General features: G+C 45.5%; 1 long non-coding RNA gene across 3 annotated transcripts in view; it reads right to left on the bottom strand.

Moving 5' to 3' along the window:
* Nucleotides 1-27,319, bottom strand: part of LOC123354914 — a 302,765-nt gene that overhangs the window by 45,315 nt on the left and 230,131 nt on the right. For all 3 annotated transcript variants that reach the window (XR_006574960.1, XR_006574961.1, XR_006574962.1), the window contains one exon: nucleotides 2,946-3,212. This is a non-coding gene — a long non-coding RNA (uncharacterized LOC123354914). The remainder of the gene's footprint in view (nucleotides 1-2,945; nucleotides 3,213-27,319) is intronic.

Raw genomic sequence — 27,319 nt, 5'->3', positions numbered from 1 at the left:
TACCAAACGCCATGACCCTCTTTGAAGGACACTTTGTAAGTTCAACCTCGCGGAGTTTTCCTTTATCATTATGAACTGTATTGCATTATGCAAAGCACCCTAAAGATGCAGCGTATGAGGCAGCCCCTGCTCCAAACAAGCAATGGAGGAGGAAGAGAAGCAGCAGCAGAAAGAGGTGACGTGACCAAGGTCACACAGGAGGTCAGGGGCAGAGAGCCGGGAGTAGTACTCAGGTTTCATGAATCTCAGTCTAATGTTCTAGAGACTGGATGACACTGGCCCTCTGGCCTCCTGGATAAAGGTGGTCTGGCCCACACTTCTTAAATGAGACAAAGTCTCCCCCTGCCCAAAAGTCCTGGGAATCCCTAGTAACTGATGGAGTCCCGGCTGAACGCATCATAGCACCGTTTTTCTGCTCCTCGTAGTACACTTGAAATGTATTGCCTTTTGCTCCAATCAGAAAGCGGTGTACCATGCTAATAAGCTCTTTCTGCAAGCACCATTTGTTTGCCTTCAGTTTTAAGTGGTTATGCATTTTCCAGGTCACAGCTCAGCTTTATCTGTCATGTTGGGAAGTGAGAGAGAAGCAGTTAGAGAAGTGGTTTGATTCTACTTGGTGCGGGGGAGGTGGGAAGTAAGACAATTTACCTGTAAGTGGCATTAGAATATACAGGCCACAGTACCAAGGGAAGCACAATGCATATCATTTAAACTAGCTGTAGGAGAAAGGGGTTTGGAAGGATGGGAGAAGTTCACGTCTCTAAGTCCAACCCTGCACTCTTCTGGGGGTGCTACATTCACACGTACAGGAACGAGTGCGTCACCACTTCCATGTGGAAGCCAATTGATACCCAGATCTGAGCTGGCAGGATCTACTCTTCTACGCCAGCATCGACAACAGACCCTTGGGAACATTCCATTGCCCTTTGCTCTGTTCTTCAGCCTCCCTAACCGATGGCAGCTTCCCTCACTTTGCAAAAATGCAAAGGCTGATTTAGGCAAAGTGGCTTTTATTCCATCAGGCTATCCAAAGAGACAATATTCAATACCCTGCGGCTGCTATGAGCATGAATCTGAGAAGGCCTGTTTGGTGATTAAACCCATACATAGTGTTCTAAAGATGCATCTCAGAAACTTGTGGCTGGGGTTTTCAAAAAGAGCCTAAGGGATTTAGGCACCCACATCCCACTGGAATTCAATAGACATTAGACAACTAACTCTTGTTGGCCTCCCTGGAAACCCCAGCCTCTGAATCTCCACCCTTTGCACAGCTCCATCACTGTGACTCCATGACAATGATCTTACAGTGAATGTCACCGGTCTGCACAAGGTCACAAACCCCATGGTTAGGGCTGAGCTGGACACAAGTGATCCAGGCGGCCCCATGGAGTGAAGCCTGTCCTCACTCAATGGGTGACTGTAGATAGGGATGAAGGTAGCTAGGTGTTCTGAGTGATCTGAGGCTGAGGAGTCATCTTAGGTAATTCCCTGAGCATCCTAAGGGTACAGCCAACCCACAAGCAAGACTCTAATCAGGTGATCCCTAACACAGGTATATAGGCTCCTCATGAAAGCAGCTACTCCAGTCTGCTCAATGGCGCTACTTTGTTGGGAATACTCCCAGCTGGCTGGTAGTTCTGACAAGCTGCTCCAGCCGGTGCCAGTTCCTGCTTCGCGGCCAGTCGCCCACCTCTGCTGACCCTGGGAACTCAAAGGTCTGTGTTCCAGAGGAGTACTGAGCCCAGGCGGTCCCCGGCAGCGCACTGACAATACCATCTCGACTTATTCTGGTTTTGCAGTTGTGTCACTCCACCGACCTCCACAAGAGGGAGGGAGAACGAGAACAGGAACCTCAGCAGTTACCCTGGAAAGCCCAGTACTAGGATGGAAGTGCTCAGGTATAGGCCAACCGCAGCAGAATGAACACGTCCAGGGAAATGCAGCTGGCTGTACAATTGTGACATCTTTTTCATACAACATCTACTGCTCAATAGGGTCAAACTGTGTCATGCTCTCCCCGAAAGAATTTAGCAGGATGTTTTCAATGTCAACAGCAGGCAGCATCACGGTGTCAGTTACTGACTTTATAGGCTTTTTTATCCAGGGCCAGGAGAATTCAATTATAGTTGGAAAAGACCCACGGAAATAGACATGAATGTCTTAATTTGAATACTCAGTTAATAAAACATTTTAATGGGCCAATAAATAATCCCATGCACTGCAAGCAGAGCACAGCTCTGTCCAGAGTGCTGCCAAGCAGGCGGGGCTTGGACAATGATTGAGGGACTGCAGGGATTGACTTGCAAGTAGAGATTAATGGAACTAAATGGCCCAGATCCTAGACTCTGTCCCAGGCTTGGCACAGCTCAGGAGGACAGGGCAAAGGTGGGGACCGCTGGAAAGGAGAGGCACTCCAGCCATATCTCCTTCCCTATGTCCACTCCTCTGATCCTGGAGGCCGGGAAACAGGTGGGGTAGGAGCAACTGAAGGGGCTTTATGCAACCAGAGGATTTCCTTATTCAGGGGGAATCCTCCACCGACCGTATCTGATGCTATTACAGCCACTTTCCACTGGTGGGTTGAGGCAAAGCAGCCACGGTATGGCTGAGAATCTGAGCCAACAGGCATAGCTTGGCTGAACAATGATGAGACTTGGACATGATAACCCTCCACAAAGCTGCAAAGGGTGTCAGCATTAAGGAGGGAGAAAGACTGTGTCAGGGGGTCTGAAGGACTGTGGGATAAAAGTCAGCATAGGAATATATAGCAGGACCAAAGTCAGGACACTGGAGAGGAGGATAGTCTCCCAAGGGAAGGGATGGAAAGCTCATTGCTTGGTGTATTTCAAGTCAGCCTAAACAATGCTCTTGATCATGTGGAGAACAATGATTATTCATTATTTATGTTATGGTAGTGCTTAGTGGCCCGAACTAAGTCAGCTCACCATGGTGCTAGGTGTTGTATGGACTCCGAGTAGTTCACGTTCCAAACAACTTGCAGCTTCGGGCTCCAGTCCGGCAAATGGATCAAGTAGTGCGGATCCTTGTACCCTTGTGGAGCTGCCCTGAAGTCTGGCCTTTTCCATTGCTGGTTTCTATGATTCCATGAGTCAGGACCAGCCCATTTCTACAGCCCACGCTTGGCAACAAAGCTGCCGCCTTCCTATCTCCTGTGCTGAATCTCTGAAGAATGAAATTCTTGGATTTGTGACCTTCAAAAGGAAGAGAGAGTAAAGTGAATGCCCGAGAACAGGCAGGAATCAAACTTCACTTTCGTGTCTCATTTCATGAAAGAAACAAGAAAAGGGAAACCAAACAACATGAAGTTCCCTAAAGGAACAGAATTTAATTATAGAAAACAACTGCCAAAAAAATCTTAAAATAATTAATACCAGTACTTTGAGTTGTTTTTTAAAAATTTCTGTGCAAGACAGAAAGGAAGAGAATTTATAATCCAGAGGATCAGAGTAGAATTCAGGAGGCTGTGTGGGTTTTTCTCAAGGTATTGAACGGGCTGATTCCAACTGCACATATTTTACTGTTTCAATTAGCACAGATTACCTCCCCCACAACCCCACTTTCTAGGCAACCAGGCAGTAATTATTCCTGTGATGAGAAAGCTTTGCAGGTTTCCTAATTTGCACTGTACACACTGACTGAAATATAACAATAAACTATAATGAAGTGAAGGCAGATTATTTAAGAGCCCAGCCTCTCAGTACGGATGGGTGGCTCAAAAATATATTGTTAGAAATTAACGGCATGCAAGTATCATAAATGTATCATAAGGTAAATTAATAAAACATTTACAATCAAATAGCAGGAGGCGATGGTTTTTAAAATAACTTACTAGGAGAGAGGTAATTGTGGGATCAGTGCAGTGGTGTATTGGTGTGTGACATACTGTCCTGGCTAGGATAGGCTTGAAAGAGGGATTTGCACATGACAGGAAAATTTGGGGATGAGAGCTTTCATTTGAGAATTAGGGTGGGCTTGCCGTTAAGACACTGAGCTGGGATTCAGGAGATCTGGATTTGGTTCCTGCTCTGCCACAGACTGACTGTGTGTCCTCAGGCAAGTCATTTAGGCTGCGATTTTCAGAGGGGTTCAGTACCCATTATTGGGACCAGATTTTCTAAGGAGCTCAGTTCCTATTTAGGCACCTCAATAAGTAGCTAGATTTTAAAAGTGCTCATCTGCCACTGAGAAAAACAGAATCTTCGTGCTTTCTCCCATGCTGCCCTTCACGCTTGGGAGAAATTCCCCATAAACACCCACAAAACTAACTCATCATCTGCCTTCAAAACTCTCCGTTGCTGAGATGCCTACAAAAAACTTGACAATGGTTAGGTTAGGCCACTGGTGCGCTGTGACAACTGCCAATATTGTCTCATTGGTTCCTTGTGCTCCCCCATCTGTCTAATCCATCTGTTGTCTCTTGTCGTATACCTAGGTTGTCATGTCTTTGGGCGCAGGGAACGCTTTGTGTTGGGTTTGTACAGCACCGAGCACAATAGAGCCCTGATCCATGACTAAGGCTCTAAGGAACTACTGCAATACCAGTAAAGAATTCCCCTCCCTGTGTGACAACAATGGGAGTTTTTGGATACAAGGTCGTTTCAAAATGTGACCCAACACCTCTTTGTACCTCAGCTGCTCATCTCTAAAACAGAGACAATAACATTGCCCTTCTCCGTGTCTGGTTAGATGGTGTCAGCTAGTCCATGCTCACCAGCACCATGGAGCTCTGCAGACTATCCGTAAGGTGCAACTTGGCCTCCGGCTAAGCCCCAAATGTCACCAAGCATTGCCTGGTGGGCCAGGATGTCCTGACCCTCAGAGAAAGGACGGGGAGAAAGGACACAGGGGTACTTCATAAAAGGAGCATCTCAGTATTTAGTTTAGCATCATCTACATCCAAAGTTTTTTGTCCCATTTCCCCATAAGTTCTCCTATCCCTCAGGCAAGTCCAAAGTTTCCTAGGGAGGCAGGCCCCAGCTGTGCCCAACTCTCCCTAAATTCAGTACCTTTTCTTTAAGGTGATTGCCTCTCCTCCTGCCCCTTGCTCCTCTTGCCACTCAGTCTTCCTGGTGTTTCCTCTCCGTCACCGCTATGAGCTGGGTCTGGCTTATATAGGCCCCAGGCTCCTCCCACTCCCAGCAGCCTCTGGGAGGAGTGATTAATTGCAATCAGCTGCTTGGGATTCTCCCCTCCTGGCCCTATGACAGCTCACACTATCAGTCATTATGAGCCCTTTGAGGCAGGCTCTCTAACTAATATTGTTTATTTGTATTGCGATAATCCTTAGGAGCCCCACTCCTGGACCTGGACTCCATTGTGCCAGGCACTGTGCAAACGCAGTGAAAAGAAAGGCAGTGCCTGCCCCAAAGAGCTTACAATCCAAGTGTTTGTACAGCACCTAGCACAATCCCAGCCCTGCCTTTTACATGCTACTGTAATGCAAATAATAATAATAAATACATAATTAATATAATCAACTCACATGGCCAATAATTTTCTGTGCAGCCCAGTCTCTCATTGAATCTTTTCTGTTCTGATAAGATCAGAGAAAGAGCTGAACCAAACCCATGGAGCTACAAGCCCACAAACTTCGGAAGAGTTGACTTTGATCTTGGGGCATGCAGGGCCAGATTTCCAATGAGGCATGTGCCTCGAGGCGCCAGTGTTCCAGGAGCACTTTACCTCTCTCTAACTGTGTGCAGCATGAAGGTCAGATGTAGGGGGGGAGGGGCGCTGAAGATGCTGTGCCTACGGGCGCATAAGGTGTAAATCCGGCCCTGGGGACATAGAAGGCTCCTTGTGATGCTAGTACATGACATTAAGATGCACCTCTTGTTACAAATGACAGAGAGGCTGCTGGGATGTGACCAGCTGAGTTCTCTCTGGCAGAAGCTTTTAAGGATTAATCTAATTTAGAATCAATTTCCCTCAGTCTTTTAGGCCAGGCAGAAGATTTTTCAATGTGACCTGGAGATGAGAGTGACTCTTTCTCCTCTTGAACCTAGTGTCAGCTAAACGGAGAGAAAAGGCTCCATTTATCCACCAGACATGCTGCCTCAGGGCACTTAAAGAAAGAGAAACAATTATCAGCCAGCAATTATAATTATTGCCACTGTAGCCATGTGTGGGCCTCAATTGAGATTACTATCCTATTGTTTTAGGTGCTGTACACACACACAGTCAAAGACAGTCCTTGCCTCAAAGAGTTAACTAACGAAACAGACAAGATGATTATTCTCCCAATTTCATGGTTGTGGGAACTGAGAGAGAGATTAAATGACTTGTCCAAGGTCATGCAGGGAGTCTGTGGCAAAGCCAGGAATGAAGCCCAGATCTCCAACTCGCCAGCCCAACATCTTAATCTCAAAACTATCCTTCCGAGCAACATCATTTTCAATCTATGGCTAATAACAAATAATGCAACAATCTTGTTCATTTCCCCCTGCTTTTGGAATGGTGCAGATGAAGTATTTGTGCCATCTCTCTTGAAAGCTCTTGTCTTTGCTGTGAGGAGTCGGTGAGAGACAATTTTCTGTGGTTGATGGGGACTGAAGGTCAACTGAGACCTCTTGGCATCTGTCAGTCGAGTTAGAACTTTTCTCCTGTCAAGTAGATTCTAGACGGCCAGACTCTGCTCTAGTTATAGCAGTGTGAACTCAGTAACTCCACCCTGGTGTAACTGTTTGGATCTATCTTCATCAATATATTTCCTCCCCCAGTGAGGGACAAGGGCCAAAGGACGCATAGGTGACCCTTTCTGAGTTGAAAAACCAGCTGAGCAATGAAAACTTGCTGCATTCACGAGAGAGAAAAGGCTCCACCTTCTAAACAGAGTTGTGAGTCCACCCTGAAACACACAGGCTATGCAATAGGAAAGCGATTTCCCAAGGAGACAGGCCACAGAATCCGCAGCCACATCTACTGCAACTTCTGGCAGACACGAGAGAACAAAAGCAAGTACTGATGGGAGTGCCAGCCTTTATTTATGACAAAGACCATCAGTTTGGTATCTGACCTCTAGATTCCTGCTGCCAAGCGGGATAACAAGAGACAAATCGATCAAGGGGCTGTTGATATTTTCATAATTGTGCCTTGGCTGACAAGCAGGGCTAGAAGCTATAAATTCTGATCCACCAGTCAAATTGACATTTAATATGATGACACAGCAGAAACTTTCTTCTTCCTCCTGCCACCAGCTTGTTGGTTTTTTTTAAACTCCACTCTGTTTTGCCTTCCAGCTGAAGGACTCCAGAGTTGAAGGGCAGAACCCAGACAAGTCCATAGCCTGCTGGGGGCATGCAGGATGGCATTAATCTACAGAGAAGTGATGTAGGCTCAATGGCTCAGAAATGCCATTGTGGGGGAGACGTGGGTTTGGCCATCACACTCTACTGGATTGTTCCTTGGGGGTGATTTTGGGGGTTCTTCTGGGATCTCCCCATCTTCCCTGAAGAGTCCCATAACACCATAAATTAGGAGAGCTGGCTACAGAGTTGTTCTCTGGCTGGCTAAAGGTGGCAGCAGAGAGAGAGAGTCCATACCCTCTTTCCCCCAAGGAGTTGAGCTTTGCTTCCTCTGCTGCATTCCCAGGTGCAAGAGGAGCAACCCTCTGTCCCCACTGCCTCAGCCTTGGATTTTCTGGGTGGCAGCTCAGAGCTGCGCCCTTATTCAACCAGACCAGCTCCTTCATATGAACCTAATGCAGGATGAAAGAACAGGAGTACTTGTGGCACCTTAGAGACTAACACATTTATTTCAGCATAAGCTTTCGTGGGCTACAGCTCACTTCTTTGGATGCAATGCATGCAATGCAGACCAGGAAGTAAATGCCAGTTGACATGCACTGGGCAGGCTAAGCACCATAGATCCTGATCTTGCAAAACCCAAGAGGACTGTCAGATCCTGACACCCCGCAGAGTAGGCAGCCATTAGCTTGATGTGGCACCACGGCCCGATGGAGCTTTCTGGTGCATTGTGTGTCACAGCTACGTAGTGCGCTGGAACAGTGTGACAATGGAAAATGATGAGCAGAAGCCTCCATGGAGTGGACCAGTACCTACTAGACATCTGCCTCCCACTCCAACACAGCGCCTTGATCTAGCTTGCTTTCGTATTAAAAGGGGAGCCCAGAAACATCAACGGGATTGGGAATGAAAGGGCCGGGGCTTGGTCTGTGACATTTCCCTAAGAGCTGGGCAATCAGGATAAAATCTGCTGAGCATTTTAAAAAGGTCCGCCAGGCATCCCAGCTTCCTTTGAGAGGGGGAAGAAACCAATAGATTAAAGGGGAAGCAGATAGAGGGGAACACACTCCTATTTTTGGTTGTATGTGTGTATGCATGCATGTGTGCATAGTCCTAGGTAAGGCTTTTATCTTTTAAATAAAACTGATTGTTCTTTCCACTCGTACAATTGGGACTTATTGAGTTCAGCGGGCTCATGTTATGACATTGTAACCAAACTGACAATACTACTTGTTCCGGGGCGGAATCTGTGGGGTTAATTAATAATGATACTTAGGTCTACACTCCAATGGTTCCAGCCACCATTAGCCAGCAATTGGGGTAGAGAGGGTTTAACCCCCCACTGTAGAGAGGCACTGGGGGAGTTAACATCCACTTAAAACCCAGCAAGAAGGGGATGAAGGAGGGTTGAGGGTTTATACATTCATCTCCACCAAGCATGTTGAGCTCCTTGAATGGAAGGAACTACGGAAACACAAAACATTATTTTTTCCATCAATGAGGGTGATTTACCAATGGAACAAGCCACCAACAGAAGTGGTGGATTTGCCATCTCCTGAAGCTTTCGTATCATGCCTGGATGCCTTTCTGAAAGACATACTTTAGCCAAAGACCAGTTGTTGAGCTCAATACAGGGGTAATTGGATGAGAGTCTCAGGTCTGTGTTGTACAAGAGGTCAGACTAGATGGATCTAATTGTCCCTTCTGGCCTTAAAATCTCTGAATTATGAACATAAAATGCAGGGGCAGCAGCAGCCGCCGCCACATACCGGAAAACAACTGAGGTTGGAGAGCAATATTTGGCACTGTGTACAGCAAAATGGATCAAATTCTGCTCCCGTTTCAAGAGTGTGACTTCATTATTTGAGTGGGGTCCTGCTGAACTTGCACAAGAGCGGAATCAGACTCTGCACACAGGTCATGTCCCCAGGGGTGCTGGAACGATGTGTATAGTGGGGCTGGTGAAAGCCATTGAATCAAACTGTTAACCCTGTATATAAAGGGAACCACTTCAAGGGAGGGGGTGCAGCAGCACCTAGCAGTGACACCCCTAGTTCCAGCACCTGTGGGGGACTCTCTTGCTGTTTGTTTCAGAGTCATTCACAACACAGCATTTCTGTGATGAAAAGGAGATGTGTCTTTCACTACCAAGGAGATCTATAACTCACCGATTTGCTCTTCCATGAGAAAAACAACGTGGCTGGAAATGAGGAGTATAAATAGCTTTAACTATAACTGCACCCCTTCTTCCAGCCCTCCTAATGGACTGCAGGAAATAACTCTCAGCAGAGGGAAAATATATAGAGATAAAAATACAGCCCGGCACCAAACCAAGAAAGCACAGAAATTGGGGACTGAAGGGCTGTCCATCACTTCAGCCACAGGAGATAGCCAAATAAATAAAGGCAAGTGACATCTTTATAACCCTGATGGCGAACGATTTCATCTGGAGAGCGTATGCATTTATCCAGCTTTCTTAGCCCTACTTCATGTTTTCACAAACCCAGATAACGTATTTTCACTTAGAACTGTGGGAAAGGCTGAAAGGTCGAGGCCTGGTGGTCATATTTATCATCCTATTGGATTGGAAATCTCCTAATCTTTCATTGGGAAGTGTTCTGATCGGGGCTATAATATTTGTTGGCTCACACAAGTCTGTTCCTTCCCACAGTTATAAGGTCTTCTGAGATTATTAATATTATTTGTGATAGCACCTGCTATGTCCTAGATGTTTTCCTAGAACTCAAGGACAATCTGTGCTTATAATCTAAGGTCCCAATTCAGCATGGTACTTAAGCATGCGCCTAACTTTAAGCACATGAGCAGACCCAAAATCTTAAACCGAATCATGGTCTAAGGACGGGGAGACAAGTTGGCAGATTTTAGGGGAAGAGGAACAACAACAGGCAGGCTATATACAAGTCAACTCAATTCAAGTAGCATGGTAGGAGTGAGTCTTTAAAGAGGATGTAAAGACAAAATTATTGTAGTTGGGTTCTTAGCTACATCCAATAACCCTCATAGCATCTCTTACACAACCTCCCTTGTGCCTGAAACGATTTACCTATGTCGTCTTGTCATTCAAATAACTTCTAAAGTATTATTGGTCCAAAAAAAGGTAAGTAAGCTCTTTGGGCCAGGGATTTTTGGGATGTAAATGTCAAACAATAATAATCTTTTAATTAAAAAAAACAAAATAAATTAACATTTTTTCATTTTGTTTGACGTTGTTGTTGTATCTTTGTTTTTCAGTGAAATATTTCATTTTGTTTCCATGGGCAAAATCCCATTCTCTCTCATTTGTTTACTTTTTTCCATTAAAAATGGAGACATCAAGAAGTAAGACAAAGTGGATTTTCCTCCCCCACCCCAATATCCAAATATCAACATTTCAAGATGAAATCAACATTTTTGTTTTCTTGTGTTTCAAATGGCATTTTTCACTTTGGTTTGGTTTTCGAAAACCATAACATTTCAGCTTTTGAGAAACTAAGCGAAAACTTAATTTCATTTGAATAGAAAATGTTTGTTGAGATTCAAATTTTAAAAAAAGGGTCATTTTTCTTTCATTTGAAAATTTTCACAGGAAAACCAACCAACCAGCCGTGTTGCAGCCAGCTCCAGCCGAGACTGTCTCTAAAGTATCTGACACCCATTTTCCCTTCAGAAATGGACCCATATAACCTCCCCAGCGTCTGCCCTCTTCTGACTTTTTGGCCAACTACAGCTGGAGTTCAAAAAGGTCTTCCTCTTAAACAAACAAACAAAACAAACAAACAAACCTCAATGGACCCTCTCTGCCCCATCCCTCTGACTTCCTATCCATCTCCTTCTACATTCACCAGCTTTTGTCTTGCCTCTGCTCTTGGTCCGTCCCGCCTCCCTGTCCCTATCTCACATTCCTCCTCTACCATTAGATGTGAGATGGAGAAATTGCTCTTCAAATCGCTTCTCTCCTTTAAGCCTTATGGAAAATGCTTTCTTTTCTTTGTAGCTTATATATGGCTAATACACAGACCCACATACTGCCCAAAGGCCACTCTTTAAAATAAGGGTGCTTTGTATTTGTATCACTGCACTCAGTTATATGCGTATTGAATGGTGTGAGGTTTGCAGGAATGAAACTCAGGCTGGCTTGAATATGGGAAATGACAGACTTGTTTTCTCACGTTTCCAGAAGCTTTTGCGAAGACATGCCTAGAATCAGAACAGTAGCTCAGTTCTGAGAGCTTGTCAGACACATTAACAAAAGGCACTTATACATCCCTAGCCAAGATTGTCTCTTTCTGTAGCACCTAGCAGAACAGTGTTCCCCATCTCATTTGGGGCCTCTAGACACGACCGCAATACAAATAATTAGAGCTGGCTGGAAAATGGAATTTCCATTCCCTGGGCAAGTCTGACATTTTGAAACTTCCCAGCCTCCTGCTTTGGGGTGCAATGGTGAAAATTGGAAATTTACCACAAACAAAAATTCCAAAATCTTTAGTTCCAGAAAGAGCTAAACAACCCTATCAAAACATTTCATTTAGATAACGTTGAAACATTATATTAAATATTATACATATATACACACACACCTGAAATATTAAGTGATAATATAATATTAAAAGTAAAAAAAAGTCAGAACAAAATGGAACAAGAAAACAAACAAAATGAGAAATTGTAATGAAATACTCCATTTTGTTTCAAAACATTACAAAAATTTTCTGTTGAACTCGCCGAAATCAACACGATCCCCCGCAACATTTCGATTTCCATCAAACAGAATTTTCTGGTGGAAAACTGCGCCATCGAAAATTTTTCAATCAGCCCCTCAAATAATTATAGGAGAAAACATGCCCTTCCAGGCCTCATGGGGTTACTGTGCTCCTGCAGAACAGAGTGCTTATTTTGCGATAACTGCAATCTCTATAAGCGCAGTTAAGGCTCCCAGCTTCTGCACACCTATTCATCAGATCTGCCTGCTGTAAAAATGGATCTGTGTGTTTAGTTACTGCCCATTGTTTCCCGTCAAACAGATCCATTGCCTGACATCATGAGAACATGCATGCATACTCCGGACAAACACTCCGGACACCTGGGAGAAATTTATTGGCCCTTCGTTGAGGGAGAGAAGGCAGCTGGAACAATTCTATCTTTTCTGGTGGTATCTCATGGTTGCCTGGTGTTTTGACGGGCTGCCATTCTTCTCCAAATAAATGTGATTGCTCTGATGCGAGCGCTAATAACAAAGGGCTCCGAATAACAAAGGGCTCTGATTCTACACAGCAATTGTGCGAGACCGTTATCAGCCTCTTTGCAGTGATTATTCTCCCAGCTCGAGATGTCACGGCTTTATAGTCAAGAAAATCCTATGTGGAGCTCCTCTTTCTTGGCAGCCTCCCTGTCAGTCATACGACTACACAGGTGTGGTACAAACAACAAGTAAAGAGCCTCAGCTGGTGTAAATCAGGATACCACCACTTACTTCAATGGAGCTATGTTGAGTTCCACCAGTGATGGGGATTTGTCTCTTTGCAGCCGAACACCCCTGGGAAATTCAGAGCTAACACAATATATATTTGACTCTTTTGTGGTGAAAACATCACTTTGATGGCCAGGCCAATGATATGAATCTTTGCCTGCTGACGTGACGGTCACTTCAGCAAGCCTTCATGGGAAAGGAGCTGGGCAGACATTAAGTCTGTGATTTTGTGCTCCCATCCATCTGTCTGTCACCACAATGTTTCTTGTTTTATACTCGGACTGTCAACTCTTTGGGGGCACGGATCATCTTTGTGTTCTGTGTTTGTACAGCACCTGACACAGCCCTGCTCCATGACTGAGGCTCCTAGCCACTGCCACAGTACAAATAATGAACAACAACTGAATGACATAAGGACACCTTGTCAAAACCGTCCTGGGGAGCTGGGCTAATGAAGGTGTCTGTGCAATGCTAGTAGCAGGGAGCGGAGAATCTACCCTGATCATTACCCTACTGTGCATTTGGCTACAGTAGCTTCAGCAGAGCAGGGAAAAGGTCCCTTCCCAAGTTTGTCCAGGGACACAGACTGTCAGTAGAAATAGATTTCTGCATCCTGCCTCTCTAGGGCCAAGGAAGCTGATGGCCGATTGCCTTGACTGTGGTTTAACCAGGGAGCAATGGCTTAGGACAATACTGTATTTCAAAAGATAGAGCTTAATCTTCTTTTTCCCAGGCCCTTATGGCAGTGAGACCTGCTTAATCTGGGGTTGGGGGAGGGTTAGCTGCAGATCTGGGTGGCTGGAAGGTTTAAGCAGTAATCAGACAGAGCACCGTGTGCTATTTCCTGACTCACCCAGGATGTGGAGAATACAGGAGGCGGCTGGGATGCATCGGTTCAGGCCGCTGCTTTGCTTTCCTCAGCTTGGGGGTAACTGTTCTAATTTTATCCCTTTGAAATGCTGCTGCCCTGTAATTAAGGCTCTGACTTGCTGTTTCTTCGCTTTTCTCTTTGCTCTGAGCTGACGTTTGCCAGGAAGGGAAGGAGGAGAAATGCCTGCTCTAAAAAGGTGCCAGTTTAGAAGATGTAGTTTTTAAATGTTTGAGCCTGTGAACCACTCCTGGCCCCCTTCCAGCCTCTGGCTCTTGGCATCATTATGCAGGTGCGGGGCATGTTAGTGATGAGGCAGAAACTGGGATATCGGCAGGACCCAAGAGATTTGGGCTCAATTCCTGTCTTGTGTAACCTTGAGCAAATCTGTGCCTCAGTTTCCCTATAGATAAAATGGGGATAATAATCATTCCTTTCTCTCTTGCCCTTCTTCTGTCTCGTATATTTAGATTATAAGAGTGTCAGAGATTCCAAGGCCAGAAGGGACCATTGTGATCATCTAGCCTGACCGCCTGTGTAACAAAGGCCAGAGACCTGCCCCACAATAATCCCTAGAGCAGAGCTTTTACAACAGCAGCCACTCTTGATTTCAGAATGGCCAGTGATGGCGAATCCCCCACGACCCTTGGATAGTATCAGAGGGGTAGCCGTGTTAGTCTGGATCTGTAAAAGCAGCAAAGAATCCTGTGGCACCTTATAGACTAACAGACGTTTTGCAGCATGAGCTTTCGTGGGTGAATACCCACTTCGTCGGATGCAAGTCGTCGGATGCATCCGACGAAGTGGGTATTCACCCACGAAAGCTCATGCTGCAAAACGTCTGTTAGTCTATAAGGTGCCACAGGACTCTTTGCTGCTTTTCCAGACCCTTGGATAATTACTCTGACCAACAAAAATGTGCACTTTATTTCCAGTCTGAATTTGCCTCACTTCAACTCCCAGCCATTGGATTGTGTTAGACCTTTCTCTGCTAGATTGAAGGGCCTGTTATTAAATATCTGTTCCCCATGTAGGTACTTATAGACTGTGATCCAATCACCCCATAACCTTCTCTTTGTTAAATTAGATAGATCGAGCTCTTTGAGGCAATCACGATAAGGCATGCTTCCTAATTGTTCTCCGGGCTCTTCTCTGAACGGTCTCCAATTTATCAGCATCTTCAGGGCAGGCACTGTCCTTTATTGTGTTTGTACAGCACTGAACACAATAGGGCTCTGATTTCGGCTGAGGCCTTTAACTATTACTGTAACACAACTAAATAATATTATAATCTCCAAGTTATACGGCTCTAGAGGAGCACACAGATGGATGATGAGGATGGGACGTGCCTCTCAAAACCCACTGAACTAAACTCCTGGAAGCCCATCCCAGGATATCAATGGGTCTCGGGTCATTCACCGGATGTTACCTACTTGTTTCCTACCAATACTGAATCCACTAATACATTTCTTCATTCAGTGACCTGCCTGTCACGTCACCTCACTTTCCCTGGGGGATAACAATAGTTTCCTTTGCCAAGTGCTTTGAGAACTTGGGATGAAAAGGGCTGGAGTTCTTAACAGCTGAGCTAAGTATTAAGATTTCGGGACACTGGTTTAATCTACAAGAGCACATTGAGATGCACAGCTTTTGTGTCATCATGACTGATGATTTTACTACCGTGAATTACCAAAATAGATGATTAATTGCCTTGCATTAGCGCCGCATTCTCCAGTGAAATTAGCACTTCAGCCATGGAGTAAAAACATATTTCATCTCTTCCTCAAAAAGGGAAAACAGTGGCACCTTATCTATTAATCAAGCCTTACATTAATCAGGATAACACACCATAATTGTGATTACAGTTAGAAATCAATTAATGCTCACCTTAAAATAAAGTGTGGAGAGGGAAGCAATTAAGGTAATAGACCCGGAGTATCAGGAAGACATCAAGTGTATTGACAATTATGAAGAGCATATTGCACTTTTGTGTTTCCCTAAAATCTTGCAGAGGCTGGTGAGGGGGAAGGAGTCAGATCCCATCTGTCCTGGCAAGGCCAGATACATCCACCTACTATATTCTGGGCTAAATGCTGAATGAAGCCCAGCCATGGGCTGCCCTAGGAGCAGGCTAGGAACCAAGCTGTGATTCAGAGTCACTATCTGGTTCCTTGTGTCCCCCTTGCTTAGGAGGCCAGGGCACTAATCGGGACCAGCACGATACCGGCGACAGATGGCTTCCCCTTGGCACGTTGTGGGGGAAGGAGCCACGGCTCCACCTCTTCTCAGCCCTGCGCACCCTCTTCACACCCACATGCATAGGAAGGGGGGGTGGAGGTTCTGCAGTGGCTGCTATCTGCACTATGGTGCAGGCAGTGAGCACGAGGATGTGCTACAACCTGGCCTCTGTTTGGGCTGCAGTCTTATCCATAGCCTGCTTTAGCCTGTATGGATTTTGGCTCCTCCAGACCTTGGATGCTTCTGTCAATTCAAAGAGTAACTTGAAAGTGTCCCAGCCAATCAGAATGGAGCCATCGTAGCTGCCTTATGCAACTGGCCCAAAGCACGCCAGCTGGCCATGGCTGCATGGTCTGGGTTATATCCATGGGAAATCAAGTCCTGACATAAGGGCCAGTGGTGGTCCTGGATTTAATCGGGAATTTGGAGATTAGTGTATGATCCCTCCCAAACTCCCCACTCCTCTCCTAGGAGCTAAAAGGCTAAATCTACAGATGGGATGTACAGGAGGCCTGGGGGGTCTTACACATGCCTGGGTATCTATCCCCTTTGCAAGAGCCAGTTTTCAGTGCCCGGTAGGTTGGGGTATGAGGACTTCCTGATTGCCTAGATGGCAACGTTCAACGGACCATAATTGGATGGGAGAGGCAGCCATCATCTGACAACAAGAGCATCCCACTGCTGCTGAGTCATCAAACCAAGTGTATGGAAATGAAAAGGGTCTCTGCCCTATCTCACTCACTAAGGAGTGGGGGCAAACGCTAGGGGCTGTTTCAAACACTCCACTCACAGCCCCAGGATTTATGAACCAAATGGATGTGTTGTGATGAGGAATGATGGTCGCGCGGTTAAGACACTGAATTGGCGCTCAGCAAATCTGGCTTGAGTTCCCAGATCTGCCACAGTCTCCCTGTGTGACTTGGGAGAGTACCAAGGCTCTCCTCACTGCAGAATTTGCTCCAGCTAGCCCAGCTTGACTGAGAACAGCCCAACCACAAAACAACACTCAGGCTGCTGTGCTCACACTGGCACTGCTCTCACTTGTGAGTGGCACGGGGACTTCTGGGGGCACATCCCCTGGGTCTTCACATGGCAGTAAGCTGAGCTACTTTATGAATTCTTTCCCAGTGGATTGTGGGAGAGAACTTGTCTGTCCTTTAAGGCCATATGGAGGGAACTGTGGGGAGTTACTGGAGGACTGGCAGCACTCAAGCAGCATTAGCCTGTGTCCACAGCACAATCTGGTTGTGTTAGCAGCTGATGAGCTGTGCTAACTCGAGACTCAGCCTATACCCGCCTCTCAGGCCAACCACCATGAGTTAAAAATACCACCACACTCACGTTAAGGGTTTTTGTATGTGAACAGGACTTGAGTTAGGAACAACACTCCCATTAACTCTGCAGTAAAGGCGAGTCCTTAGTTTCCCTGGGCCACAGATCCCCATCTGTCAAATAAGGAAAATAAACCTTTTTGACGCTCTAGCTCGACTATTTAGATTATACATTTTTTGGTGCAGGGAGTGTCTCTTACTATACATATGTACAGCATACACCAACTGATCTTAATTGGGATCTGAGCACTCTACTGTAAAACAAACAATCATGAGCTAGTCCGTGTCTTTGTCCCTAAGGCAGAAGCAGGCATCTCTCACCCTTTGGCTTCCCCTGCCTTTCCCTAAATCCGTTCTGTGTTGCTTTTTTTTTTTTTTTGTTCATTTCCCTTTTCAAAACACTTTGGCCCCATTTCCAGCACAAACATTTCCATAATGCAGCTATATAAACACTCTTCAGCTGTGGTGAGATTAGCTTCTACAGCCATTAGAAAGAAAAGTTAAATGTGGGTTTTGTCTCTCCCTGTTCTCTGGAACTAATTCCTTATTTGGCATTTTGGTTAGTGCTTTCACTCTTCCTGGTTTCTGTAGCCTGATTAATATTCTCATCGTCTGGGCTCAGAATTCAGTGGAATCCTTGGGTTTAATGTAAACATTTACAGTCGGACAAAGGAGAGGGGTCGGCCTTGAGTCTGGTGTCCCAGGCCAGGCTGATGGGACGTTTATACACGTCACAAAACCATGACAATCTGGCACTGTTGGCTCATTCTGTTTAGAAAAGGCCCCAGCTACAAAGCAGCAAAGGGGTTTGCAAATCAGGATTGAGGTGCACTGTGGCAGAGATGCTCGTATGGTCTGGTACTGGAATACTGGGGCTGCTGCAGGTCATTGACAAGAGGCATTTGCAGTTAGCACTGGAATAGCAGGAGGTTTTTCAGTTCAGCATTGACTGACTTCCTGGGCTAGATCCTCTACTGGTGTAAATCAGCATAGCCCCTTTGAGCTAACCGACTTCCCCCAGGTGATGACCTGGCCTGTTAGTTATTTTAGGTGAGTGTCTTCTGAGAACCTTCTTTTCCTCCCCCCTCCAACACGCTGAAAGGTTTGAGAGAAATCCCAGAATGCACAGAGCCTAGTACCGGAACATTGCACCACAGAATATCTGCCAAGAATGCTGTGAGGGTATTTGGGAAAAGTTCAGAGCTGTGTGGATTGCATGATCATTGCAACTTAGGGCTGGGAGGGATTTTGGGAAGTCATCAAGTCCAGCCCCGCGCTGAGGCAGGACCACGTAAACCTAAACCATCCCTGACACGTATCAGAGGGGTAGCCGTGTTAGTCTGGTTCTGTAGAATCAGCAAAGAATCCTGTGGCACCTTATAGACTAACAGACGTTTTGCAGCATGAGCTTTCGTGGGTGAATACCCACTTCTTCTCTTGCATCCGAAGAAGTGGGTATTCACCCACGAAAGCTCATGCTGCAAAACGTCTGTTAGTCTATAAGGTGCCACAGGATTCATCCCTGACAGGTGTTTGTCCAACCTGTTCTTAAAAACCTCCAGTGATGGGGATGCCACAGCCTCCCTTGGAAGCCTGTTCCAGAACTGAACTACCCTGAGAGTTAGAAAGATTTTTCCAAACAGTTAACCTAAATCTCCCTTGATGCATGTAACAGAGGGATGCTCTTACTGCTCTGGCATCTCCTTGTGACCCATCTGGGGATTAGCTCACCACGTGGTCTGGACACCCCTTCCTGAGGTTGCTCAGCCTGTGACTCCCCTCACTCACTCCGTGGCCTCTCTCATGCTCCTTGAGCTGCAGTGCTTTCCTTTCCAGGGCCTCGCCCTCCAGCCCAGTCACAGCAAAATTCCCCCCTTCTGGGGTTCTATCATAGAACTGCAGGACTGGAGGGGACCTTGAGAGATCATCTGGTCCTGTCCCCTACACTCATGGAAGGACTAAGTATTATCTGACCATCCCTGAAAGGTGTTTGTCCAACCTGCTCTTAAAAATCTCCAATGATGGATATTCCACAACCTCCCTAGGCAATTTATTCCAGTGCTTAATCTCCCTGACAGGAATTTTTTCTTAATGTCCAACCTAAACCTCCCTGGCTGCAATTTAAGCCCATTGCTGCTTCTCCTATCCTCAGAGGTTAAGGAGAACAGTTTTTCTCCCTCCTCCTTGTCACAATCTTTTATATACTAGAAAACTGTTATGTCTCCCCTTCCGTCTTCTCTTCTCCAGTTTAAACAAACCCATTTTTTTTCAATCTTCCCTCATAGGTCAGGTTTTCTACACCTTTAATCATTTTTGTTGCTCTTCTCTGGACTTTCTCCATTTTGTCCACATCTTTCCTGAGAAGTGGCACCCAGAACTGGACACAGTACTCCAGCTGAGGCCTAATCAGTGTGGAGTAGAACGGACGAATTACTTCTCGTGTCTTGCTTACAATACTCCTGCTAATACATCCCAGAATGATGTTCGCTTTCCCCTCCCCAAGCATTACACTGTTGACTTGTATTTAATTTGTGATCCACTATGACCCCCCAGATCCCTTTCCGCAGCGCTCCTTCCTAGCCGGTCATTTCCCATTTTGTATGTGTGCAACTGATTGTTCCTTCCTAAGTGGAGCACTTTGCATTTGTCCTTATTGAATTTCATCCTATTTACTTCAGACCATTTCTCCAGTTTGTCCAGATCATTTTGAATTTTAACCCTATCCTCCAAAGCACTTGCAACCCCTCCCAGCTTGGTATCAGCTACAAACTTTACCAGTGTACTCTGTATGCCATTATCTAAACCACTGATGAAGATATTGAGCAGAATTGGACCCAGAACCGATCCCTGTGGGACCCCTCTCATATGCCCTTCCAGCATGACTGTGAACCACTGATAACTACTCTTTGGGAATGGTTTTCCAATCAGTTATGCACCCACCTTATAGTAGCTCCATCTAGGTTGTATTTCCCTAGTTCGTTTCTGAGAAGGTCGTGCGAGACAGTATCAAAAGCTTTAGTAAAGTCAGACTATACCACATCAACTGCTTCCCCCCACATCCGCAAGGCTTGTTACCCTGTCAAAGAAAGCTACGAGGTTGGTTTGACACAATTTGTTCTTATCAAAGTCTCCTTCTGAACGGTCCCTGGCAGTCACCAGATAGGCTGCCCCTTGCCTGCCACTCCCGCAGTGGCTTGTAGGGGAACCCAGGCCTGCCCTCTACACTGGGTTCCAAGCCAAAACCCCTCAACCCAGCCGCTCAGGGCTTTACCCTCACTGCTCCTTCCCTACAGTGCCTATCACAGGCCTCTACTGCCTCCCCACAGTATCAGGGAGCCTGACGGCAGACACCCCCCTCTGTTGCCAGTTCCCTGGTTTATAAAAGCTCCACCTGTTCTGCCCAGGTGAGCATCATCCCCAATCAAGCCTCATTGCTCCCCTCCAGCTACAGCCAATGGCTAATTGGCTTCTCGTGCCTATATTAACCCCTACAGGGCTAGTGTCGGGGTGAACACCCCATCAAACTGCAGATTAAGCTTGTTTCTTCTTGTCCCCACCACCAGTGGGCACAGAAAACAATATCACCAAGGAAATACCTTAAACCAAGCTGTGCAGACACACTGACTATAGTTTCACTATAATTATACTGGTATAGTTACAGTGGTTAACCAGACACTAGAAAAACTTGCATGTGTAGACAAGGTCTGAGTCAAGACGACCATCCCATTGGTCCATTTGTGCCAATAGGAGCACAGAGTTAGGGGATGATGCTTATTCTGAGGAGCCTGACTGCCCCTAGAGCATGAGAGAGGAACACATTCCCTCTCACATTATAAAGCTGCATTGCTCTCAGCTAGTGACAGAGGATCGAGGTTCTATCATTTATTGTAAGAGAAATTAAAGGGCCCCATCCAAATGATGAATGTGTTCAGCAGAGATGGAGACTGGATGCAGACAACTAGAGGGTGGGAGAGCACTTCTAGAGAAAGGAGCAATGCTACAGTTCAAATAGCTTTGTTAAAGTGGCTGCTGTCTGGGTAATTTTACACACATGTTCCCAAAGGAAACCTAGGGAGAGGTGATGAAGGGTAAAAACCCTGCCACCCCTACCTTAATTTCAGTCAAGAGGCATGGACAGCAGTGTCTTATCCCAATGAGTTGTGTTATCAGGCTACAGCAGGCAGAAGAACAAGGGGGAGACCGGAGGTGGAACAAGAGTTGGGCACAAACTGGTTGTGCTTAAATAAAAAGATTAATTTGGCTAACATGGATCTTTTGGTGTATACAAGAAAATCAATTTTATTTTAAAGCATAAGGGCCCTGGTGATCTTCTCTACACCTTGCATCATCATTTCTCTCTCTGCAAAGGGAGTGCAAAGTGCTACTGCATCTAAATTGGGCCTAATCTCTCTAAAACAGGCATTTCCTTGCACAGGGTTTTGTTCAGAGTAAAATGGAAGGGCACGAAGTTCCTAGGTACCACTGAGACAAAATGTGTGACTGATTGTCAGAGACAAAAGTTGTGTCACATTGCAAAGAGTTTTTCTGACTTACTCTAAAAATCAGCACTACATTATTACAGCAGCCTAGAATAAAAAAATCCATGTCTTTTGACAAGGTCTGAAACTACCGACATTGCTTTACTAATAGCCCTGGGATAAGACTGATACTGTGCAGCATGTTGCCTGACACACAGCTTGGCTAGGAAGAATGCTTTGCAAAGGTTTTCAACAGTGCTTCAAAAGATCCAGCCCTCAAGACATTGTGGACCAGATCCTCAGCTGGTGCAAAGCAGCACAGCTGCATTGAAGTCAGTGAAATAGGAGGCAGTGCTGCAGGTCAAGAGTGACGTGCACTGGCAGAATTGTGCATGTGCTTGTGGGGGTGAAGGGAGGAGGACTGGAATAGCAGGGGTTGAGTGTGGTGGGTCAAAATTGAATGCACTGACAGAACTGCATGTGAGGGCCTAGTACTGGAATAGCAGATGGGGTTCCTGGTCAGGAATGAGGTGTATCATCAGAGCTGTGTGGGGTGTTCTCTTTGCTATCTGGCAGGCTCCCTGCATTGGTGCTCTGGGATTTATTTGCAGCAGCTACTTCTCTGATTCCTTGTGTCATTGCCAGTCAAATCCACCCCCTTCTCTGTCCACCAGCGAGAACAGTGTCACTGTATAGTGAGCTGTGCATGAAAGATAAAGTCATTTTAAAAAAAAATTAAAACCCACCCAAAAGCGAAACCAGATTTTGTTTGTATATAAAAAGCATGTAAAGTTGTGGGGGTGGTGAGAGAAACACTTTAAGGGGGAGAGAAAGCAATTAACATTTGGCAAGAGAGAAGGGCTATGCAGTTATCATGGCAACGACTGGAGTTTGCAGAGGTTGTCTGAGAACACCAGCTTCTCCGGAGACCTGTTCTACTTGTTCGCGAGTAGCAAATAGGGGAAGCCCAGTTTGAATGGCTGATTTAAAATGAGATGCTTGAACAGCGAGATGTGTGAAGCTCCCCAGGCTGGCTTAGAGGATGAGGTTTGACCTGTGTTTTGGGACAGACTCACAGACACGTTTGGCTTTGCGCCGTCTCCAGAGAGCCCATTTCTCCACAACACTGGGATATCAGGAGGAAAGCTCTCATCTCCTGCGATGATAACGACAAATAAGTCATCTAAAAAATGTGAGAATAAAGACCCCAGGGACAAGGAAAACAAGTTGGGTGGGAGCCGATGTGCACAGGAGGCAATAGAGGACTTGGTGGAAGGAAGAGAACAGGAATCTGCCAGACGGGTTAGAAGAACTAAGTATGAGGGTGAAGTCTGGGTCCCGTTGACATTGATAGCAAAACTCCCATGGGAGATGCCTATAAAAAGGGGAAAAACATGGGTTGACATTTTGCTGATTTCCCCTTTCCCCCTTTTTATTTTCCTTGAAATATGATTTTTTTTGCGTGTGTGTGTGTGTGTGTGTGTGTGTGTGGCTCAAATCCCGTTTTTAAAATTTTTTATTTCTACCAGCCCTGCAGCTGCTATAACCCAACATTTGTGAACATTAAGTCTTACAGAGGAAAAAAAATGAACATTCTATTTTTGTTGAATCATTTCCCCCCTTCCCAATCAAGAACATTTTCAACCAATTCCACCTGAATGAAAATCAGGAGTCGTACGGTAAAGGAACGGAAGGGCCTGATGGCATGTGGCGTTCACAACATGGCTAGAGCACCTCTTTCTCCACCAGCTATGCTAGACCGAACATCAGGATTTTGAACTCTAGAGGTTCCAGAAGGTTCTAAATGCATTCTGGATTTTCCCAGGCTCCATCTCCCACTTGTTAAAGTTCTCAAACGAGCCCATTCATTCTTTCTCCCATGTGCCCCTCACTCTTGGGAGAGGATCCCCATAAATATTGGTAAAGCTATCTCACTATCTACCTTCAAATCCCTCCTCAAAACTCTCCTGTGCTGTGATGCCTACAAAACATAACAATTCAGCCGCTGGCGTGCTGTGACCATGGCCTGTCACCAGATTGTCTCATTTCCTTGTACCCCTCCCTTGGTCTGTGTCTAGCTGTAGTCTCTTGTTTTATACTTAAACTGAAAGCTCCTTGGGGCAGGAGTCATCTTTTTGTTCTGGGTTTGTAAAGTGCCTAGCACAATGAGTCCTGGTTCACAACTGGGGCTCTAGGTGCTACAATAATACAAATAAATAAATAAATAATCCAACTAGAAGATCGGGGCCGATACAAATAGCAGTAGCTCAGCTTTGCTACCAGGAAATATTTAGGCTGCTAAAGCCATACTGTGGAATCCAGGGTGGAATATATGACGACGACCAAAAATAAGGTAAATCAGCAAATCTGCACCAGATTTGAGAATCTGGATCAGGAGCCAAACTTGGCAAAGGAAGACTTTGGGGAGGATTCATTTCTTCATCATAAATACCATGTGACATGATCTCAGCTCCACCTTTCAGCTATTCTGAGGTCACCACATTGCAGCGTTCGGAAGGAGGGCAAGTCTGAGGGTAAATTTAGAGCCACCCTTGTCATAATAGGGAGTAGCTGAGATCATGCAGCAGGTGCAATTAATCCCCCTTGTGTCGTGAATGCCATCAGAGCTTCTGAGCTCATCATTCAGCTAATTGTCTTGCTCACCTATCAGTCTCGTCCAGTGATTGATTTTACTGCTCTGACAAGGGTTAATGGAGCTGTGTGTGGTGACAAAATGCTGAATCAAGGGAACCTGCTAAAACAGAAGCTGGAGTATTGCAGTGAGAAGATAGTAGGGAGTAGAGGCATGTTCAGAAACCACCTTCAGGAAGCACCAGACTTCTGTCTCATCAGTTTATCAAACGGAACTTGGCAGCCTCCCCCCCGCCCCCATTGTTGTGAGAAACACGTTCCTCTTGACATGAATACAGTAAATGAAGTGAAAACAGGTTGAAATAGCTTTATAAGGAGAGGCAGAGCCTTGTCATGGAAGTGACTCAAAGCAGCACCTCTCCTGGAACAGCGAGAGAGGAGACAATAGCACAGAAGGCGATTGAACTAACCTCTCATCTCTGGTATTTAAGTTTAGCTCACCCTCTGACCAAAGTGACTGCAAATCAATTAGATCTGATGGGTCCTACTTTAAGTGCATCAGCAGGGCAAATGGTAATGTCTCGCTATTAAAAAAAATCCCCAGCATGTTTGACCTTGGATGAAGTAAAAAGCCTGCATCAGCTACTCAGCCTTCAAGGCTCGCTCTCTGTGAGGGCAGAAGAATAGTGCTGGCGTGCAAGACCCACCGATTATGTAGCACAGACAAAGAAAATATTTTTCTATTAATGGATAGGGGAGTTGGAAGAGCCTATCTCCCCAAAGCCCTTTGAAATAGCAGCTGGCTCACTTCGGCTTGAACATGGCCACTTGCTCTATCAGCCATTTGGAGAGAGAAGCTCCATTCACAGCATCTCTCGTTCCCATCCGTTCTCCAGAAGGGCCTGGAGAATGCGCTTGAGTCATGCACACACAGAGCCCGCTCCCCCTCAGGGAGAGGATCCGTGTTCAAAATGCCAAAATCACAAGAAATTAGGAGATCTGGAAAGCAAGAATAAGCCCTGGCATGGGCCTATCTGGAAAGCAAGAGCAGCAGGGCTAGAAAGGGAAATTCAATTCTAGTTTCCCTGCTTTGAAGCTTCTATGACACTGGAGCTAATAGAGGAGAGTTCATATAGTTCATTCTCCAGGAGCTCTGGTCAGCATTGTTGCTGACCGTGCAGTCCCGTTGTCCAGTCTAGCTGTCAATATCTCAAGCAAAGAGCTTCCCACACCTCCCCTGAGAAGACTGTTTCACAGTCTGATAGATTTTACTGTCCAAAATATTTTCCTGCTGTTCAAATTAGGGCCAGAGGGTGTAACCCTTACTGAGCTCAGTGAAAATTGACTAGCACTCTCATTGTATCAATGAAACTTCTTATGAGACCAAGTGTGCCACCCATAGTCACAAGGGTGAGCAATCTTCCCCATGCACGTAAGTGCTCACCAATATATAAACTGCAGATTAATCTAGTCCAAATATTTTCCTTGGCTTCATTTCATCCCATTATCCCTATTTCCATCCCCTTCAACCAAGCTAAGCTCTCTGGGTGCTAGGAGCAATTGATGATATCCTCCCAATTTTTTCTGCTTTTTGGTACTGAGGTGCCCAGATCAGGCCCTGGATTTAATCCCCTTGTGCTACAAATCTTTGCACCTGGCAAATCATGGCACCTGGTGGATGCAATCCAGGCAGGGGCAACTGAAGAGGAATGCTTTTTCCTTCAGGGCAGCTCTGACTTTCCTCCCTGAACCAAACAGGCCATTCAAGTCTCCAATTCCCTTTATGTTTACATGCTGTTTCAAAGAGTTTGCTCATTTATGGACTAGACAATTGATTTTGACTCTCCAGCTATGACGAATTGCTGCCTCGTGGTATCACTCTAATGAAATAAGTAAAGCCTCAAACAGTGAAAAGCTTGTTTTACTTTTTAATAAGATTTCTTTAATAGAAAGACTTAAACGCTTCTTTCCATTGCTCGTGGCTCAGCACTTCTGGGGTCATAAATTCTTCTCCCACCAGTCTGCTATTACTGACATATCAATCCTTTCTAGTTCTGTGAACACTAAAATTTGGGGGAGAGGGGGACCCACAAGGTTGTAGCTTTATGCATTTTTAATTTAATGAAATTCGGCTTGAGGTTGTGGAAAAACAATACTTGGTCTGGAAGAGCAGAGCCCTTGGAAATCCCTCGGTAAATTGGAGCAGTGGAAATGGCACAGTCAGTATGGCTCCTGCAGAGGTTTCCTTGCTGGCTTTGTCATTGCATGGCTTCCTCTCTAATTCCAAACAGCCCTTTTGAGCAACCAAAATTAACATGTAAATCTGCTATCCGAGTACAAGGAGGCAGGAAGCAAGGGAAATCCCAGTTTCATTCAGGAGCTAGGTTAGAATCAGAGATATGGGGCCCATTCTATCTAGGTACTTCTATGGGTCCGTCACTGCTGTAGCCACCGCCATGGTGTATTTAGGCTCACAAAGCACCGGAGAGACAGAAGGATTAATTAGAGCCGAGTGAATAATTGATTTCTCAGTTCGGTGGCTGAAGTAATCTTTAAAAAACCTTGTTTCATTTAACTCACAAGGATTTTATTATTTCATTTGTGAGGGTTTTTACCCTCTGGGGATTCCCCCCCATCTAGCTAAATTTTCTAAATGACAAGTTGAAATATTACATTTCAAAAATGTCAAAATTACAAAGAGGTTTTGCAATGATTAAACCGTATCACAGAGATGGTCTGACTTGAGAGCCAGGCGAGGAGTTTCCTCTAGCCTAGGTTGGGAAAGTGAGTCTATCCTGTTGGACCCTTTTATTACCGCACATCTGCTATGTAAGATCAGCCACTGTTTGGTGACTCTTTCGCAGGAAGCTCTGATACTGCAACCTTCTACTTCTCCTGCTTATAATTAAATTTATTCACACGAGATGAAGTGCTTATATCAAGAGGAACTGAAGGCAGGTACATGAAAAGAGAGGGAGAGTGGCAAAGAATGATTGGAAAAACAGACGAGATAAAGGAAGAAAAAAACCAGCAAGATGAGATTTCTAAAGGAGCTATATTCTGTTTGTGATAGGATGCAA

This window comes from Mauremys mutica, chromosome 22 (genome assembly GCF_020497125.1).
Source record: "Mauremys mutica isolate MM-2020 ecotype Southern chromosome 22, ASM2049712v1, whole genome shotgun sequence".
NCBI lineage: Eukaryota > Metazoa > Chordata > Testudines > Geoemydidae > Mauremys > Mauremys mutica.
The sequence above is the reverse complement of the archived record's forward strand: the minus strand, read 5'-3'. Positions and strand labels throughout refer to the sequence as shown.